Genomic DNA, 14,484 nt, shown 5'->3' on the forward strand with positions numbered 1-14,484 from the left:
TCTCAAGAAAGTTATCCCAAACAATATACAAATAAATATACATGTACATTTAACATATAATTCAGTTAATTCACTTCAAAGACTTCTAGAAGACCATATGTGAATTCCAGAGTAAAATCCTAGACTTGAGACTGGTATCCAGATATCCATACTCATATCTGTATCTGTATGTATATCTCTGTCTATCTGTCTGTCTGTCTATCTATCTATCTATCTATCTATCTATCTATCTATCTATCATCTATACTTTTCATCCTGGATTTTTAATACATTTAGTGTTTAATAAACTACTATGTTCTCTATCTGATATCTGCTTATGAATAATGATAAATGTGATAATAAAAACAATAAGATGAGCAGCTGCTTGTATTGATGACCTCCCATGCCTCAGGTACTGAGCACTTTTTCTATCATTTAATCTTCAAAATAAGTCTTTTACATAGATGATTTACTCTAGATAGTATATCTGAAACATTGAATATTTGTATCACCGGTCAAAGGCTTCCCATAGAAAGTGACAGAGCTATTATTTGAAGCCAGAATTGTTCAATATGAAGCCAGAACTCAAAACCACCTAATTATGCTGGATAAAACCAACCTATCCTGGCTAATTTCATTCTCAATCAACTTTTTTTTTAATTGAAGAATTTACATGTCATAAAATGCACAGATTTTGAGTTTCAATGAGCTTTGACAAATGTGTAACCACAAACATAATCAAAAAAGGAACATTTCTCTAACCCCCCAAATTCCTTTTTCAGTTAACCCACTTCCTCCAAATGTAAGCACTGTTCTGATTTTCAGCACCAGATTATAGCTTTGACTGTTCAAGAATGTCACAGAAATGAAATTATTCAGTATGTTCTTTTTTGTGTCTGCCCTCCTTTACTGGACAGGTTTTTTAAGATCCATCCATACTGCCCTGTGTATTGCTCATTCATTCCTTTCTACTGAATAGTATTCCCTCATATGAATACAGCACAATTTGTAATATCCTTTTTGCTCTTCATGAACATCTGAGTGACTTCTAGTTTTGGTCAGAATGAATAAAGCTGCTATGAGTATCTATGCACAAGTCTTTAAGTTGACCCATGCTTTCAATTTTTTAAAATAAAAACTAAGAGTGAGACTGCTGGGTTATAGCCCAGGTATGAATTTAAATTCATTAGAAAATACCAAATGTGTTTCTAAAATGACTGCCACTTTATGTTCCCACTAGTGATATGAGAGTTCTAGCCTATAGACAACATCAATACTGTCAGTATTTTTTTGTTTTTTTAAGTTTTAGTTTTAGTCATTCTAGTGGCTGGACAGTAGCATCTCATTGCAGTTTTATTTGGCATTCCTTTGACGATAATGGCATTGAGTACTTTTTCAAGTGCTTATTTCCTTTTTGTGCTTTCTTTTGTGAAGTTTTCACTAAGTCTTTGACCTTTTCTCACTGGATTTTTTGTCTTTTTATTATTGATTTGTAGGCATGCAGACACTCTTTATATATAAAAAACCAGGGGCGCCTGGGTGGCTCAGTCGTTGGGCATCTGCCTTCGGCTCAGATCATGATCCCAGGGTCCTGGGATCGAGCCCCGCGTCGGCTCCCTGCTCTGAGGGAAGCCTGTTTCTCCCTCTAACTCTCCCCCTGCTTGTGATCCTGCTCTCACTGTGTCTCTCTCTGTCAAATAAATAAATAAAATCTTTAAAAAAAAAAAAACAACCAAATATATGAGATATATATATTATATTATTATATTTTTTTCCTTCTAGTTTGTAGCTTATCTTTCTGATGAGCAGAACTTTTCGTTTTGACAAAGTTTAACTTACCCATTTTTTTCTTTTATAATTAGTGCTTTTTATGCCATATGAAATTTTTTCTTACACTAAAGTCATGCATATATACAGCTGACCCTTGAACAACACGGGGTTTAGGAGTACTGACCCCCCACGAGCTTGAAAATCTGCATATGCCTTTTGACTCCCCAAAACCTCAACTGCTACTAGCCTACTGTTGACCAGAAGACTTACCAATAATATAAAGTCAATTAACATGTATTTTGCATATTATATATTACATACTGTATTATTACAGTAAAATAAGCTAGAGAAAAGGAAATGTTACTTAAAAAATCATAAGGAAGAAAGAGACATTTACAGTATTATACTGTACTTACTGAAAAAAAAATCCATGTGTAAGTGAACCCACACACTTCAAACCCATGTTGTTCAAGGGTTAATTATACTCTTACATATTTTTGGTTTTCCTAAAAGCTTGATAGTCTTAAGTTTTACAATTATATTTATGATTCTGATTAATTTTTATGTATGTTGAGAGAGAGGGTTGAATTGTTTTTAATATAGATACATAGTTGATCAAGCAACTTAGATTAAAAAAAAAACTTTCTAACACTATTGAATTATCTTGGCACCTTTGTAGAAAATCAATTGACATGTGTGGATCTATTTCTGGATTCTATTATATTGCATTGGTCTATTTTTCTATTTTTATGCCAATGTGATATTGTCCTGATTACTATAGCTGGATAATAGGTCTTGAAATCTGGCATTGTAAATCTTCCAACCATGTTCTCATTTTTTCAAGACTGTTTGGGCTATTGGCTGTTCCATATCACTTGCATTTTCATAAAAACTTTAGAATTAGCTTTTACAATCTCTACACAAGAAACTCCTTCTGGGAGTTTGACTGAAATTGTATTGAATCTATAGATCAACTGGAGAATTCACATAGGGAGCTGTCTTGGATCTATTCATGCCTTATTCAGACTCAGAAGGCCCACAGAGTCCACAGCTGGACTAGTCTATTCACAAGAATTCAGATCAGTAAGAACTTGGCAGCAGTACGCAGTCCGGTATTCCTGCTGAATGTAGTCCTTATTTCCTTACAAATGACCAACCAGGAATTACTGTCTTTGATCTACCAAGTGATGACAGCTGAGGCAAAAGGAAACAGGATCCCCACTGTGGATGTGAGGCCCACCTTTCTTAGCCCTATGCACACAGGAGCCAATATCTCTTGTAACAATATCATAGATCTAGTTTCCAGGACTCCTCCAAGAGATACGTCAATATATAGGATTCACTTCACTAAGAGAAATCAAAAGTTAAGTCTTTCTATCAGGAATTTATATTACTTCCCAGGCAGATACTATTCCGGGATTGCATTTACCATATAGCATCTTTTTCACATTTCTAGGGGAGCAGAGCTAGAAAACTCTGTAGAAATCTAAAAATTTTTTATATCTAATAAACTTTCTCTGTAGTCCAATATCATACTCTGTTTTGATACCAAGTTCAAGTTCTCATGTAAAAGGACAAAGCCTTCTGTTAAAGATGCACTTAAGGCTGAACTAGTAATATTAAGTCTTTCTAACTATAAACAAGTTATAAGTCTCCAGTTGTTTACATTTTTCTTTAATTGCTCTTAGCAATGTCTTGAAATTCTCAAGGTAAAAGTCACATACCTATTTTGTTCAATTTATTACTAAGTATTTTATTATTTTGATGCTATCTCAAAAGGTACTTGCAATTTAAGAAATGTACAAATAAATTAATTTACTACCACTATAATTTTTATTTTCTCTGCGTTATAAGGCCCTAAACACATTGCTATTATTTTGGTTTGAATATTCAACTGTAATTCAAAGAATTTAAGAATAGGATAAAAACAATGATTTCTATTTGTCCGCATATTTACATTTCTAGTGTTCTTCATACCTTTCCAAAGATCCAAATTTCCATTAGGTATCATTCTCCTTATACATACAGAATTCTCTTTGTTAGTTCCTCCTGTGTAGGATTGTTTAGAGTAATTCTCCCAACTTTCGTATTTGAGAATGTCTTTATTTTATCTTTATTTTTAAAGTATATTGTATTAGTCAAGGTTCTCCAGAGAAATAGAACAGGACCAAAAGGAGACATACCTCTCTCTCTTGCTCTCTCTCTCTCTCTCTTCCACTCTCCTTCTCTCCCTCCATTCCTCTCTCTGTCTGTCTTTCTAAATGAGCATCCAGGAATGTGTGTGTGTGTGTGTGTGTGTGTGTGTGTGTGTAGAGAGAGAGAGAAATGACTGATTGAGAGAGAATTAACTTATGTGCTTGTGGAGGCTGAGAAGTCTCATGATCTGCCATCTACAAACTGGAGCCCAGAAAAGCCCATGGTGTAATTCCAGTAAAAACCTGAAGGTCTGAAAACCAGGGGAGCCAATGGGATAAGTCCTAGTTCAAGATTAAAGGCCAGGGAACCAGGATCATCAATGTTTGAGGGCAGGAGAAGATGAATATCAGCTCAAGAAAAGAACAAATTTTCCCTTCTCCATCTTTTTGCTGTATTTAGGCTCTCAGTGGATTGTACAGTACCAACCCACATTGGTGAGGGCAGTATTCTTTATTCAGTCCACTGATTGAAATGCTAATCTCTTCTATCTACAACCTCACAGACATACCCTGAAATAATGCTTTACCAGCTATCTAGGCATCCCTTAGCCCAGTTAAATTGACACATAAAGTTAACCATCACAGATACTTCCCCTGGATATAGAACTCTAGATTTATGGCTTTTCCTTCTCTCTTTTCTTTCTTTTCTTTTCTAATTCAGCATTTGAAGGATTTTTTCATTGTTTCTGACAAGAAGTAAGACATTGCTTATTCTTCTTTTCATTTTTCTGTTCTCTTCTTTCTGCCCACTTTCAATAAGTTTCACTTTCTTTGGTTTTCAGCAGTGTGACTATGGTGTACCTAAATACAGTTTTCTTTTCATTATATTGTATGAGGTTCAGTACAATTCTTTGATCTACAAGTTATTGTTTTTCATCATTTTAAGATATTTCTGCCATTATTTATTCTAATACATTTTTTGCCTCTTTTTACCTCCCAACCCCTTATTGGGAATCTAAATATAAATGTACACATACATATACATATACACATGTTTATACACACATATGTATTTACATATATACACAGATACATAGGTGTATGTATATATGTGTGTGTACATATATATATATATGCTATTTGATGTTATGCCACAGGTGATTGAGGTTTTGTTCAGTTTTTTCAGTCAATCTGAGCTTCAGTTAGGTGATTGCTGTTTACCTTTCCTCAAGCTGATTGATCAAATATCTTATTTCCAACAAGCTGTTACTCTCATTTAATAAATATGTGACTTTAAATACTGCATTTTTCAGTTCTAGATTTTCATTTAGTCATTTTTAAATCATTTTTTACAATTCTCTTGAAAATAATGTAATACAAAATCATAGTAATATAGAAACCAGAAAATGTAGGTTTTAGAATTCAGAGTACATCTATTATTTTACCAGCCATGCATTCTCCCTTTTTTTGGTAACTGTACTTTTACTTTGTGGGGTGTCTATTTTATTTAGGCTCACACTGACTCCAGAGTAAAGTCCATGACCTTAGCTTAAGGCAATCAGTGATTTACAGTCTCCTGAGCAAACTGATTGTTTTAGCTATGTATAGGTTCATGTTTCATTCAGAACCAATGAGATATCAGAAGAATTTCTACAGGAATCCTGGGAAGGAACTTCTCATTCTTGTAGGATTTTATCCCGGGACTCTGCAAAGTCTAGAACTGCTGAAACCATTTTGCCGTCATGGGATGATCAACACACAATGAGACAAGAGACAGCTTGAGCTAAGGAATTGAAGATGTTCCAGGTGAAGTCTGATCCAGTGCATCAAGCCTCAATTTTGCCTATATTGCATGAGGCAATATACCATTTTACCTTAAACTGATAGATACTGGATTATTGGTTAACTCTAATACCAGCTGAATTTACGTCAGAGCTTTGAAAATGGTAAATTATAGATTGTGTCATAAATGAGTAAAAAATATGCTTACATCTTAATCTTTCAGGCTTTAGGAAGGCCAGAAAGGTCTGCAGCCACTGGGGTCGCTGGGATGGTCGGCTATACCCACTAACAACCTCAAAAGGTTATCCCAGCTTGTCATGGGCATATCATTATCTTCCATCTGTGCAGTGCTATGAAAATGTTTGGAAAGCATTTCCTTGAGCAAACCATTTAATATTTCTAAACTTCATTTTTACCATATGTTAAATAAGAAAGCTGTAAAAGGGTATCTTTAAGGGATTTTTAATCTATACCATTTTATGAATCCATATTGTCAATTTTGGCTGCAAAATTCCAAAAGCCAAGCCCAAAACCATATTGTACAACCATGATGGGAAATGGGTTATGTCAATACTGAAAGAAACAAAAGGAAAGGCATAATTAACAAGTGGAGACACACTTAACACATAACCCTGGGACACACAGGGTCATTAGAGATGAGTGTGCATAAAAAACTTTCTAAAATGGATCAGACCACTTCACCTGTAACCTAGATGGCAGCACCCCGTTTTAAGGAAATTCTACACCTAAAACCGCAAATACATCAAAACAGATAGAGATATTGAGTCTAAAGGCCCTATCCATATTAAAGTTTCCATCATTTGACTACTTACTATCCAAAATTCAATAACTGCATACCCATGTGCAAGAAAATTGTCTGAAGTTGCAAACAAAAAAGCAATGGCATTCAAACAGTCTATAGCAGAAAGCTAGACATAGATTGAATGTGGACACGTCAAGTTTCACAAAGAAAGATGCACTGCATTATGCTGGAAGAGATCTCACTCATCCTCTAGTACAACCCCATCATTTTAAAGATGAGAAAGACCATGCCAAATCCGATCTTTTCTGGTACACCTATATAGGTTCTCTTGCCCCACTGCACTTACCCACGGCCATCTAATTTGAGGTATACACCCTGTAAGAGATCCCATATTATGAAACCATGGGCTTCTTTTCCTGGTAAGTAAACAGCATGTGCTATCCCTCTGGACCATTTAGCTCTTGCCAGTGAGAGGATCATTATTTAAGTTGATGTCTTTGTTTAATCCTCTCCTGATGCTAAGATATATCCTGCAGGGAATCAGATAGAACTCTCTAGCACAGGAAGGATTATAAGTTAAAGGCTCAGTTGGTGGTACCTGTGCCCAGTGCGCTTTCTCAGAGATAAAGATGCTGCTTCCATCCCACTTCATTGAAGCTGTAAAAAAGTTCCATGGGTAGAAACCAAGAATTTCAGCAGGGGATACAGGCAAAACAGGTGTAGTTATTGTCACTATATGCTAGCATTGCTGAGAAACTTACTCCTGGGGCATGATGACAAAGCTGGGACCCTCAAAAGCTGGCAGATCTCTGAAATGTTCTAACAACCAATGCATGCATCTGTGCATAAATAGGAATCTGGAGGGGTGCCCTGGAAAGCTGGTTAGAGCAACCATGTGACTTACTCAGTTGGCAAACCTGAAGTACCACCAGCTTCCTAAGTCCCCCATTTTTCATGCTGATGGGAGATTGGAATGTTTTGGAAATTCAGAATCAGGGTCTCATCTGTTCACACCTTCACTAGGAAGCTCACCCAAGCCTGCAGCCTGGCATTTAGCTGAGCATTTAGCTCAGAGTGGGTAACCAATATATCTTGATTGAATATGTTTAACAGGAAAGTAAATAATCTTTCCTTTAAGTTTTCCTTTTCCTTTCTTTTTTTAAAAGATTTATTTACCTGGGGCACCTGGGTGGCTCAGTCGGTTAAGCATCTGCCTTCGGGTCAGGTCATGATCTCAGGGTCCTGGGATTGAGCCCTACGTAGGGCTCCCCGCTCGGCGGGGAGTCTGCTTCTCCTTCTCTCTCTGCCCCTCCCCCCTGCTCGTGCTCTCTCTCTTTCCTTCTCTTTCTCTCTCTCAAATAAATAAAAATCTTAAAAAAAAAAAAGATTTACCTATTTGATAGAGAGAGAAAGAGTGTGTGAGAGCATGTGAATGGGGGGAGGGGCAGGGAAGGGCAGAGGGAGAGAATCTCAAGCAGACACCCCGCTGAGCTCTGAGCAGGAAGTGGTGAGACCTCAGGACTCTGACATCACGACCTGAGCTGCAATCAAGAGTCAGACACTTAATCGACAGCCACCCAGGTAACCCATCCTTTTCCTTTCTTGACCTCAGGTTTATGGGATGGTTTTTTCAGTTATTTCGCAGTATTTTTTTTAATTCCTAATTTAAACTTTAAAACGTAAGTTCCTGTATAGATAGCAAATAATGCCAACTATGAGTATGAAGTGAATTGATATGTGTAAAGCACTCAACACAGTGTATGGCACGTATATAAGTATTAACTGTTGTTATCGTTGTTATTATTATTACTACCACTAGTAGTACTAATATTGCTACCACTTAGATGCTTGTAATCTATAGAGACACCTTCATTCACAAGCCCCATAGAAATCAAAATCCAACATTTTTGATCGAATGAAGTCATGTGCCATTTTGTTCATTGATTAAGGTACTCTCAAATTTGAGATCAAGCAAAGACCATCAACATTGAAGTAAGTTTTGGCTAAATTATGTTTTACTTAATTAATTTAACACTGTATGTTGGCTGCTTATTTATGTGCCAGGCACTGTGTGAAGAACCACGTGAGAGTGAGTGAATGAATAAGCAGTCAGAAGCAAGACTGACATATTCCTGAAAAACAGTGTAAAAACCAGACTTTTTAATCCCATATCAATGTTACAAATGGGAGACTTAGGTTGCTGATGGAGATACATGGTTCTTATCAGCTAGATCTTCAATTTATGTCAACATCTAACCATATATGCCAACATCTAACCAGATATTATTAGTTATGTAATTCCCTCATTCATATTTCAAATGACTTTCAATGTCTTCTTGCGAACATAAAAAAAATTAACTATTTTATAGGTCACAAATTCTAAGTTAGTGGCCTGAATTTACTCACAATAGACATGTTTATTTGGAGCATTTTAAAATTGGGAGCTTTCAGATTTAAAATATATATCATATGTCTAGATGCTTTAAAAAAGTGGAGGATGTTGCAATGTGGGGCCTTCATTCCTGCATGACCATGATCAGCTGAAGAGGAATAGCAGCTGCCTTCTTTAGAAAAGGTTTGTCTTCTCCAGGGTGTCCAGGCCCCACTATTCACTCCAGGATGAAAGAGCATGCACTTAGTTCACGTCAATTCTTTATATGACTTGCTCAGTACCTTCAGGCACTGAAGGGTGTGACCTCCACTCTGTATCCATAGATTTCCAATATACCTCTAGATGATCACAATGCCCTGCAAAGTTAATGACGCCTGAGCTCAGGGGCCCCTCACTAGCACAAATCCTTACAACTGCCCTGTACTTAATTTTATATATTTAGAAGGCCTTCTAAGTTTCAGTAAGTTTCAGTCCCACACCACCTCAATCTGCCTCTGCTATCCCTAAAAGATTGTCAAACTAGAATGAAATTCAACCATGGAAAAAAAAAAAAAAAAAACCAACACCAAAACCCACACATGCTAAAAAACTGCTGCCACTCCTAATTCATGGATATTTGATGGAAAACAACTGGGGAGGGTGGATATCTGCTATTGTTGGGCATTATCTCTGACTGGGTATGGAAAATTAATTGATAAAATGATAGAGTGCCTTTACTCTTAGAATGCTTGTTAAAATCTGGGGGATTGCTTGCAGCCAAAAGTAATTGAAATTGTGATCAAAAGTTACAGACAGACCACTTGGTACAGCCAGACCACTTGGTACAGTGTGTGATGCTCCGATTTTAGAAGAAGGGCAGAACTAGCTTGTGAATTAAAGCCTTGAGAGAAAACCCAAGAAGGAACACAAAGCCTTAACCCCTACATCTCTTGCTCCCAGACTTCTGCTTTTGGGAAACCAGTTAAACAAGCAGAATCTTTGGGAGTCTTCAGGAAAATTTTCCAGACCAAAAATGTCTCACACTCTCCCTCGTGGCCAGCCCCTTAAATCAGGTTAAGAGATGGTGGTTGTGAGTTAGGGACAGTCACCAGGGTCTCTGCAGGAACTGCAAGGAACAAGAAGGGAAAACCTACCTGAAATGAAATGCAAGGGGACATCTCAGGAAGGCTCAGCCCAGGTTGGGCTCCACAGCATTTGGAAATCCAGCCAAAGCAGTAATAAGCCGAAAGAAAGGCAAAACTGATACACAACAGTCAGTAATATATCAAACTCTAGATCAGCAGTTCAACAAACCATGACCCACAGACCACTAGCCTCTTTCACCACCTGGGCTAGGCCCATATGTAAGAGGTACAAAAACATAATAATTTTCTATGAGCTATTCTGTAGTCTTCCCAGAACATCTAATAGTGACTACTTGGAGTTGAGGATTTCTTAAAGCAACTACTAAACATCATCCTCCAAAAGGGATGGGGGACAAGAGAAATACGAAAAGAGAAAGAACCGGGACTTTAGTCTTTGCTCAAATGCTGGCACTGCCACGTCAGGTCCAACAGACTTGGTGCAAGGCAACTCTTCTGAACAACAGGTGTTCCATATGTGAATGGAGATAAGATTCTTCTGGAGATAAGAAGGTCACTGAGGACCAAATGAGTTTACTTTTGTTCTAACAGAGTGGCCCATCAAGAAGCAGTTAATAATAATTTTGTCCCCTTCTTCCATTAGCAGCACCAGCACATTGGGTCACTTAAGGAAGAGTAATAAAAGGAAGAAAGCTCGCTATATCAGATAGCCATTGTTGTATGACAAACTGCCCCAAAGCACAGTGGTTTGAGGTTGTATGCATTTATTGTTGCTCAGGAATGTGTGAGTGGTTCCACCTGTCTGGGCCAGGGTTGGCTGACCTTTAATAACAGGATCCTGTGTCTTTGGTCAGCTGGTTCAGAGGCTGGGTGTTCTAGGAAAGACATCACTTGTATGTTTAGTGGTTAGCTGGCTGGCTCTTGGCTATGGTAAGGATAGGAACTGAATCCTGGATCTCTTATCACCCATGAGGCTAGCCTGGGCGTATCGCCATGGCATCTGGGCATGGTTCAAAAACAACCCAAAAGGAGGCAAGGCCTCTTGCGAGCAAGGCTGGAAACTGGCACACTGCCAATTTCTGCCACATCCTCGTCAATGCAAGTCCCAAGGGCAGTCCATATTCAAGCAGTAGGGGAAAACTCTATTTCTTGTTAAAAGTTGCTGTCAAAGATGTTGGCGAGGATGTAGAGAAAGGGGAACCCTCTTACACTGTTGGGAATGCAAGCTGGTACAGCCACTCTGGAAAACAGTATGGAGGTTCCTCAAAAAGTTAAAAATAGAGCTACCCTGCGAACCAGAAATTGCACTACTAGGTATTTACCCCAAATATATAAATGTAGTGATCCGAAGGGGCACCTGGCACTCCAACGTTTATAGCAGCAATGTCCACAAGAGCCAAACTATGGAAAGAGCCCAGATGTCCATCGACAGATGAATGGATAAAGAAGATGTGGTATATATATAATGGAATATTACTCAGCCATCAAAAAAAAAAAAAATGAAATCTTGCCATCCACAACAATGTGGATGGAACTAGAGGGTATTATGCTAAGAGAAATAAGTCAATCAGAGAAAGACAATTATCATATGATTTCATGCATGTTAAATTTAAAAGACAAAACAGAGGAGCATAAGGGAAGGGAGGGAAAAATAAAACAAGATGAAATCAGAGAGAGAGACAAACCATAAGAGACTATTAATCATAGGAAACAAACTGAGGGTTGCTGGAAGGGAGGGGGGTGGGGGAATGGGGTAACTGGGTGACAGACATTAAGGAGGGCATGTGATGTAATGAGCACTGGTGTAATATGCAACTGATGAATCACTGACCTCTCCCTCTGAAACTAATAATACATTATATGTTAATTAATTGAATCTAAATTTAAAAAAAGTTGCTGTCAAATCGTACTTAATAGGGCATGGATACAGGAAGGCATAAAAAATTAAGATCACAACCAATCTACGACATCTCCTTGTTCTGAAGAAAAAAAAGAGAAAACAGTATTTGTCCATGTTTGTGGTAAAGATTAAATGAGACAAAGTATTGAAAAGATCTAGAGCAATGGCACATCCTAGGCACCTGATACAGCTTTTGCTGTGTCCGTCAACCTTATGCACAAGAATTCAATCAAACATTTTCTTCACAGCTTGTGTTTTTCTTTCAAAGAAAAACTAAACTCCAAACAGACATAATTCTGGATGAAAAACAAATTATATGTACATTATATTCTTTACATCTAGTTTAGAAATGATGAGTATTATCTGCGTAGGCAGCTCAAAAATAGGATGTGTTTCCGTTGTGAGTTGAATGAATTTGCATCTTTTCTGTGATGTGTTAAATAGAGAAGCAAGCTATAAATGCCAAGTGAGGGTTTTGCTGTCACTTGTTACTGTGCTCGGCGTGAGCGCAGTCCTTGAAGGTTGGAGACAAAGCCTGGTCAATATTAGAGCAGAATGGGGAGCCCAGGAGTATTTGTGAGTACTGTAGAATTTCACACAAGTGGTGGTCAAGTTACAAGCATAAACAGATCTCTTCAGAAAAGGTTAAGAAGCAAAAGACTGTACTTACCCATGCACGAAAATTGCTGTACCAAATACAATGAGTAACTTGACTTACATACTGAGAGCTGGAAAATGCTATTTACAGGAGCAGAAAATTGCAGAGGCACAATGCATGAAGGATTATGTACAAATACCGGGACACAGAAAATGCAAATAGAAAGGAAGGGAAGCATTGGCCATTCCTGTTGTTTATTATCTGATGGATTAGGGATAATGAGCAAGGCAATGCAGGTTTAAGGCAAAAAGCATTAAAACTAGTTTTCTAACTTTAAGACTGGAAACTTTATTCTAAGGTGGGAAGTGCTTAGATAATAATTAGATACCACATGGGTCTAGAGAAGGGTGATATAAATAAATATTATAAAGAGTTCAGTCTTCTAACAGCCAACAAAAAGATAGATGAATGTCATATTACAGAGTCCTGTCCTAAAATAGTTCAAAGAAAAAAAAAAAAACTTTAATGAGTGTAATGAAGGAATCTTTGATCTGGCACCTGTCAAGAATACTAAGTAGTAAAAGCAAAACAGCATTTCTACTGGAGAGTATATTCTACAAAAAAAAATTCACAAATCTTTCTCTTAATTAACAAATTATCTCTCAGTAACAATCTTTTGCAACTAAATAGTTTTTTTTAACTAATGATCTTTATCCCAAAACATAAAGAAACTATTTCCTTTTGGTGTTGCTAGAAAAAATATGTGGAAAAATGCAAGCTTTAAAAAAATATTTTCTGAGAAAGGTTTATCAAATAATGTCATCTTAGAATCACTCCATAAAACAAAATGGGGCTCCGCAAGAAGTTAAAAATAGAACTAACCAATGATCCAGCAACTGCACTACTAGCTATTTACCCAAAGGATACAAAAATACTGATTCAAAGGAATACATGCACCCCAATGTTTACAGCAGCATTATCAACAATAGCCAAGTTATGGAAAGAGCCCAAATGTCCATTGACTTATGAATGGATAAAGAAGATGTGGTATATATATACAATGGAGTATTACTCAGCCATTAAAAAGAATGAAATCTTGCCATTTGCAATGATGTGGATGGAGCTAGAGAATATTCTGCTAAGCAAAATAAGTCAGAGAAGGACAGATACCATATGGTGTCACTCGTATGTGGAATTTAAGAAACAAAATAAATGAGCATAGGAAAAAAAGAAAAAGAGAGAGGCAAACCAGGGAAAAGACTATTAACTACAGAGAACAAACTGATGATTGCTGGACAGGGGGAGGGGGGAGGGGGGAAATAGGTGATGGGGATTAAGGAGTGCAACTGTGGTGATGAGCACCGGGTGATGTATCTAAGTGATGACTCACTAAATTCTATACCTGAAACTAATATTGCATTGCATGTTAACTAGCTAGAATTTAAATAAAAACTTGGGGGGAAAAAAAAGAACCACTCCTTAGATAAGATACTTGATATATATGGCATCAGTGGACATTTGTTGAATGACAATTTTATTGAGTGTGTTTTTATGGACCAGGCCCGTTGCTAAGTACTAAACATTATCTCAAACGTACAACAACCCTATGATGGAGGTAATATCATTACTGGTGAGGAAACTGAGGCCCACAGAGGTAAAGAACTCACTACAAGTGGTATAGTTACTAAGTGGTAGAGATGGGAATCCAAACCATGCAGGTAGAATCCACATTAACTACTATCTTCCTTTCCCCAGATGAAGTAATAATTAACACTGAAGAGGTAGGTACACATTTTCTAAAGAACCTCAGAATCCAAGTCAAAATGTCAAATTTGGTTTTCATTTCTGAAAGTTGGCTTATATTTTAGTATTTATCAAAGCATCATTTCTGGGTAAGTATGGGGCATAATTTTGACTTCTTTAATCCCATTCAATGTGCTTATGAATCTCCTTTCTTTGACTATTAGAAAGGTTTATATTTTAAACATCTAAAACTGTGTTAAAGATAGTGGAGTATGGAATAACTAAAATTAGGATCAATGGGTAGAAGTTGCAGGAAGAATGTTCCAAAGTACTTGAAAAT

The 14,484-nt window shown here is 37.1% G+C and overlaps 1 protein-coding gene and 1 pseudogene across 1 annotated transcript in view; one reads left to right on the forward strand and one right to left on the reverse strand.

The window, feature by feature from the left end:
• Window positions 1-14,484, reverse strand: part of GRM7 (glutamate metabotropic receptor 7) — an 886,221-nt gene that overhangs the window by 452,592 nt on the left and 419,145 nt on the right.
• The window catches only part of LOC110585055, a 46,604-nt pseudogene continuing 43,016 nt past the window's right edge, over window positions 10,897-14,484 (forward strand).

This window comes from Neomonachus schauinslandi, chromosome 1 (genome assembly GCF_002201575.2).
Source record: "Neomonachus schauinslandi chromosome 1, ASM220157v2, whole genome shotgun sequence".
Classification (NCBI taxonomy): Eukaryota; Metazoa; Chordata; class Mammalia; order Carnivora; family Phocidae; genus Neomonachus; species Neomonachus schauinslandi.